A 6,482-nucleotide genomic window follows, 5' to 3' on the forward strand; every position below is an offset into this window, starting at 1 on the left:
TATCTCTCATATTTGCCTGTCTTATTTCCCTCAATATATTCACCACCTGAAACCCCAGATTATAAGTCCATTTTCAAATCCACCTATCATTTAGCCAGACAAGCAAACATGAAAAAATCTATCTCACCCCAAGGGCAGTAGTTATTTCACATTGATAGAGTTGCAAAAACTTTCTCTAGCTTATTCAAGTTTTTTATTGTGTGCTTATTCATGTGATAAGTTGTTTTCCTCATCTACAGTTAAAGGAAACCTGAAACTTCTGATGCCACCACCATAATCATTGGTCGTCTAGGTAATATTCTTTTTCTGTACTTGCTGGGAGATTTGATACTCAAGTATATTTGTAATTTAGTAGTATAGAATTAAAAGATTGAGAGAAAATGTAGAAAGCTGGGTCTAAAACCTTTTTTGACTGCTTTTGTTTGCTTGAGATCCTATACAGCTGTAATGTAAAAGCATATCTCCCATCTATCTATATAGCTAAAGTGAGTTCACCCTCATATATAGGTTCCCCCTTAATTCATTATTCTCGTTCTATATCTATGCTTATTTATCTATCACAGTTATGTTCTACTTAATAACTTATGCTTTTATTCTTGAGTTTGAGGACTAGTTGTTACTCTAGCTTGGAAAATTCAATATTGAAGTGGGTACTAATTTTATTTCTGGTTTTATTATGCATTTGCTTAGGTTTCTTATGTTTCTGAGATTAAAGTGGGTACTGATTTTTCTCTCACCAGTTTTTTGCTATTACTTTTCAACAAGCGCTTGTTGAGGTAAGATAATAATTATATCCTATTTTGCTTTAAATATGTTAGAAGTCTATTATAGCTTTGTAGTTTATTATGTTAGAAGTCCCATATATATTTTTAGTAGTACACGTCTAGTAATTATTTTTTTCTACTTGAAGTTTAACTAGAAACAATGGATAAATATTGGATTGCTAAGCCACGAAACTCAGATGAATACATAGTCGGTCTAGAAAACTTCTTGGATTTTGCATTTCAACATGGAGCAATTGAGAATAGTAAGATAATATGTCCATGTCCAAGTTATGGGTTTCGCAAATGGTATGCTCAAAAAGATGTTAGAGATCATTTACTTTACAAACCATTCCCTAAGAATTTTGTTGTATGAAACTTTCATGGCGAGAAAGAAGTAACCGAATTCTCAACAAGTGCACATGTCATGCTTGAGACATTGGCAACTGAACATCCCCTAGATAACATGGTAAATGATGCTTTCGGAATACATATGGATCAGGAGAGCGGTGAGAATTTAAGCACGGAAGATTTTGTAAACGATGAGCCAACAGAAAATTGTAAAGACTTTGATGAGTTTCTCAAGAAAGGGAATCAAAAGCTTAGTTTTATTATTGTTGCAAGAGAACTATGGAGTAACCGCTGCTTTGTTATCTTAGTTTTATTATTATGATTTTGGTTCCTATATTGTTGACTCTTTGCATTGAAGACATGGACAATGGAAAAAATAATTATGTTAAAAGCTTGAAAAGGTTACATAACTAAGCAGACACATATTACAGAGAAACCCAGAAGACTAAACTTTTTTCCTGCTGTGACTATGTATTTAAGACCTTTACTTGTTATGTAAACTTTTTCTTTCGCCTTGTGTAGGAACTGGGACCATACATTTGAAAGAAGATTACGTCTTGGTGGCCCATTGGTGAAGGAAAATATTGCAACCATGGTACTTGAGAGGTTATGGTCAAATTTTGTGCTTATTTTTGTTATATTGGCTTAATTTAAGTTTTGTATTCATTATGTATATATGTGCAAATGCAGTCCTTTCTATGGACAAATACGTCTAATGCTGCAGCGTAAGGCAAAACTTTTGTGTGCTAGTGACTTGTTTTTATTAGGAAGAGCAACTATTGAAGAGGCACGCAGTCTCTTACACTGGTTGGACTCTGAGGCTGGTTTTGGCAAGATGGGTGTTTATGGACTTAGTATGGGTAAGACTCATCCCATACTAAAGCTCACACGGTTTCACTATCTTTTGTTCTCAGTCATGTTTAACTTTTCATCAAGCTACAATTGTTATTTTTTTACTTTCCCTCACACTCTGCCACCCAAATTATAGATAGAGAAATGAGGAATAAACCAGTGTCATTATCTGTACTAAGTTTCCTTTTAGATGTAAACAACATAGTGGAAGGTTTTAACTAGTAAAATCTTGTGGATTGTGTTTTGATATAATTATTGCCATTTTTTAAATATTTGCATATTTAGAATATTTGCATTTCTGCTGAATATGAGGAGTAGCTAATGAAGGTTATGGATATTTAGAATTATGTCTTATATTGAGGAATTGTTATAAAAGATTTAATTTTTAAATTTTGATATTAAAAAATAAATTTTTAATTTGAGAATATATAAATGAGATGAGATTAATGAATGTTTAGGGTTTTAAATTGAGATTAATGAATGATTTAAAATTAAAAATAAATAACTATAAGGTTTGTGGAGGTTTGAAAATCTCACAAAATAGTTAATTTGTGAAAAATTGAAAAGTCAATTTGTGGGGGTTTTAAACTGCCACAAAAGTGATTTAAAACTGTCACAAAAGTGATTTAAAACTGCCACAAAATTTTAATATAAAACCTCCACTAAACACACACAAAACCCCTACTGAATAGATTATGGAGGTTTTTAAAAATCTCTACAAAAGACTTCGTGGCATCTCAAATTTTCAAAACCCCCACAAATTATTTGGTGGGGGTTATAAACCTCCACAAATAAGAAAAAAAATCTCCATAAATAAATAAAAACCTTGTAGTGTAGCTAGGTATGCTTTCATTAGTAAATATGCTTTATTATTATATGAATTTTATATGTTATATTAATAATTAGTGTACAAAGATATGTATGTTCCACGCACCAAACATAAAGGATGACTTAATTGCGGCTTTGAATTGAATCGTATTGCAAATTTTTCCCAAATGATAATGTAAACATTCATCTCTTCTAAGTTGCGGGTTTAATTGAATTGAATCGTATTGCATTTTTTTCCAATTTATAATGTAAACATTCATCTCTTCTAAGTTCTAACTTCTAAGTTTCTACTTGCAGCACCTCATTTGTTGCGGCTTTCCTTCTTTTTGAATTTGCACTCTATCGCTTGCACTTTTCCGTTTTGTCACTTAATAATGTAAATGATATTATAGATTTATTAGATTTAGATTTTAGAAAAGTTACACTGATTTTTCCAAAAATTATACCCTTATTCTATTTATACTATTTAGATGATATTGCACTTCAACATTCTTATATTTTCTTTTCACCTATATAATAATCATATGATACTAATTATCTTTCCTTTAAATTATAAAAAAAAATCCAAGTGTATGTATCATTCTGACTTTGAAGAAGTTTAATGCAATGTACTTAATTAAAACAAAATAATCAATATTATTGTGGTCTATATACTGAAGTAGAGCGGGCAATGGGTATGGTAAGGTTTAGATTCTATTTTAATTTTATTCATGGATTGAAAATTTTTTTAAAATTTAATCCTATTCTACCCGCAGATTGAAAATCTCTCAACCCTAACTTTATTCGCATCCTAAAATTCTCAACTCTATCATATCTGACCCTACCAGTAGGAAAATTAAAATTTTTCAAGCAATTATAAAATTCAATCATTCCATATTTCATACATATTAATAAAATAGAAAATAAAAATTTAAGTTCAAATTAAAATAAAAAAATAAAATTTAAAAAAAATCAACATAAAATTATAAATAGCATGAATCAAGTTCTTAATAAAATTAAAATAATACAAACAAAAGTAAATATTTTGTCATTCTTTTTCTAACTCTAAATTCTTGTAATATTATTATTTAAATAACAAATATACTAAATTAACAATTTAAATAATTAACTTAGTGGTGGTATATTTTGAGTTTTTATAAGAAAAAAGTCATAAAATTCGAATAGAGTAGAATAGGGTATACTCTAAACTTGCATCCGATCTTACCCCGCATTCTACTCTACCCAATAAAATTGGATACTCATAAGTAAATAGGATATATATTACCAGTCCTAAACTAAAGCATATATTTAATTAGTAATTTTTTCTTTTTTTATTATTTTGGTGGACGAAGGGCTACCAAAGAAGAAAGGAGATCAATTTAAAAGGACAGATAAAATATATAATCTTAGATTCTCACAAGCAAAAAAATTGGCTGTGAGAAAAAAAATTATATCTTAAGCATGGATATGCATAGGCGTTTTTTGTGTTTAATAAATTTTGCATACATTTTTATGTTATTTGATTTTAATAATAAAGATTACAGATAAAATCAGTTATTTATAAAAAAAATATAAATTATTATATATGTTACCACTAAAATCAATGATTGTAAATTCATAAATTGATCCACACATTTTTAAAGAGGTTGAACAATGAGAGAAATTCAATGAGTAGGCCTAAGTGATAACATGATAGTTGATATTTTAATTTCTTAATTTGTTTGTGAGTAATACATATATTAATTATAATTATAAGTTATACTATTTTAAATTAAATGATTTATATAAATAGTGATCTCATTTATTATTATAAATGCTAAATTGAATAAGTCATAATTACTTTTGATTTGGAATTAAATGAGAATAAAATCAGATATTATTTTTTATCCTTTAGACAATTATCTTTTGGATTTTAGATATATTATCTTTTGGAATTTAAATACTATTTTATTTGGGTTTTAGGGTTTAATGGGTGTCATACTCAAATATAAATAGTGCCTTTAGAGTTTCGGTCCTCTAGATACCAAAGTCACCTTTATCGTTCTTTCCCCATCAGAAGAGTCACCATTCAGTTCTATTAAGGATACATAAAACTTTGGTTAAAGAAGATAGAAAGCACCACAAAACTGAGGCAATCTTTTCATCAATTTCTAATTTTTATGAGTAAAAGTATGTTTCTACATTATGATATATTTTTGGTAATTCAATATAAATGATCTGGGTTATTGAAATTAATTTATTCCAACAAAAGTGATATCAAAACTATCCATAATTTGATGATTGACAATATTCAATTTTGTTATTTGCTTATTCAAAATATGTTAATATTTACATAATTTACATTAATATTATCGCACCGCAAAGTTATATATATTATAGATAAACACTATTTTTTATGGTCCTGTCAATCATTGTTGCACATATATAATATAAGTAATTCTCCTTTTTTTTTATGTCATGGAAGTCGTTTGGGTTGTAGTGATTATATATGTACTGACATGGCCATTACATACATATATTATTAAGGTTAATCGTTTGGATATATATATTGTTGCGTGCTTATAATGTAAGCTAAGCATGTTTTAGTTATTTTTTATCTTTTTTTACATATAAAATGATGCTCATAAATTGATGATTTATATACGGTTTTCACCTTTTGTTAAATCAACAGAGTATTATTGAATTATGATTATTTTGTTTTAATTATGTGTGCGATTAATTTGGTATAAAGTTAATTGATTATCCTCTTGGGATATAAGGATTATTATACCCACCAATTTTATACAGATTTAGTTTTGGAATAAATTGATTGAACATTATGCTACTAAAGTAGCCTCTTTTGTGAAAATTGATTTATTTAAAACATTAGGGATATGGTGATATGTAATTCATACGAATATTGGTCAGCCTAAAGGAATGTCTATATTTGGCCGAATTACATACACATATTGATGGTAAATACATGTTTGGGTAACTAATTAAGAATAAAGTAATACTTATTATTCATACGGACAATAATCGGCCCAAAGAAAGTTTATTGTTTAGCCAAATAATGGGCATTGCATACTTTTGTTTATTTTCTGTTAATTATGCTGTCAATAATTGGCCCAAAGGAAGGTTATTGTTTGGCCAATTAATAGAAAATATATGCGGTAATAAATAGATTGCGAAGTTTAAGTTTCTGTGTGCGCATTAAGTCGGTCCAAAGAAAGGCTTAATAAGTGACAGGAATTTTGCAATATTTGATTACTGCAATGAGAGTATCACTTATAGTTAATTTTTCTATTCAAAGATTGAAAATTAATGTTGTTCTAGATATCTCAATATGGATTTTTTTTCATTAATTAACTAATGTCTACTACATGTTCCTTTTGTTCTAATCCAGAAACTATGGCTTCAACTACTAATGTTTCTACATAAACTAGTAGTATTCCTATGTTGAATGGTTCAAACTTTAAGGTTTAGAAGGATACCGTGGAGATTGTCCTCGATTGTATAGATTTGGATATAGCTCTTCGAGAGGAGAAACCCACTTCCACTCCAAAAAATCTCAATGAGGTTAAAATAAAGAAGTGGGAGAGATTCAATCGAATGAGCATTATGATCATGAAACGCTCAATTCCTGAGGCGTTTTGGGACTCAATTACTGAGGATAAAGATGCCAAACAGTTCTTGAAAAATGTTAAAAATTTCTTTACTAAGAATGAAAAG

General features: G+C 28.6%; 1 long non-coding RNA gene across 1 annotated transcript; it reads left to right on the plus strand.

Annotated features, from left to right (window-relative positions):
- Window positions 1–237: 237 nt before the first annotated feature.
- On the plus strand, window positions 238–1,023 carry LOC127745655 (uncharacterized). The gene is made up of 3 exons (XR_008006873.1): window positions 238–292; window positions 691–776; window positions 911–1,023. It is a non-coding gene; the product is annotated as an uncharacterized LOC127745655 (long non-coding RNA).
- Window positions 1,024–6,482: the final 5,459 nt, after the last annotated feature.

The sequence above is a fragment of the Arachis duranensis genome, chromosome 3 (genome assembly GCF_000817695.3).
Source record: "Arachis duranensis cultivar V14167 chromosome 3, aradu.V14167.gnm2.J7QH, whole genome shotgun sequence".
Lineage (NCBI taxonomy): Eukaryota > Viridiplantae > Streptophyta > Magnoliopsida > Fabales > Fabaceae > Arachis > Arachis duranensis.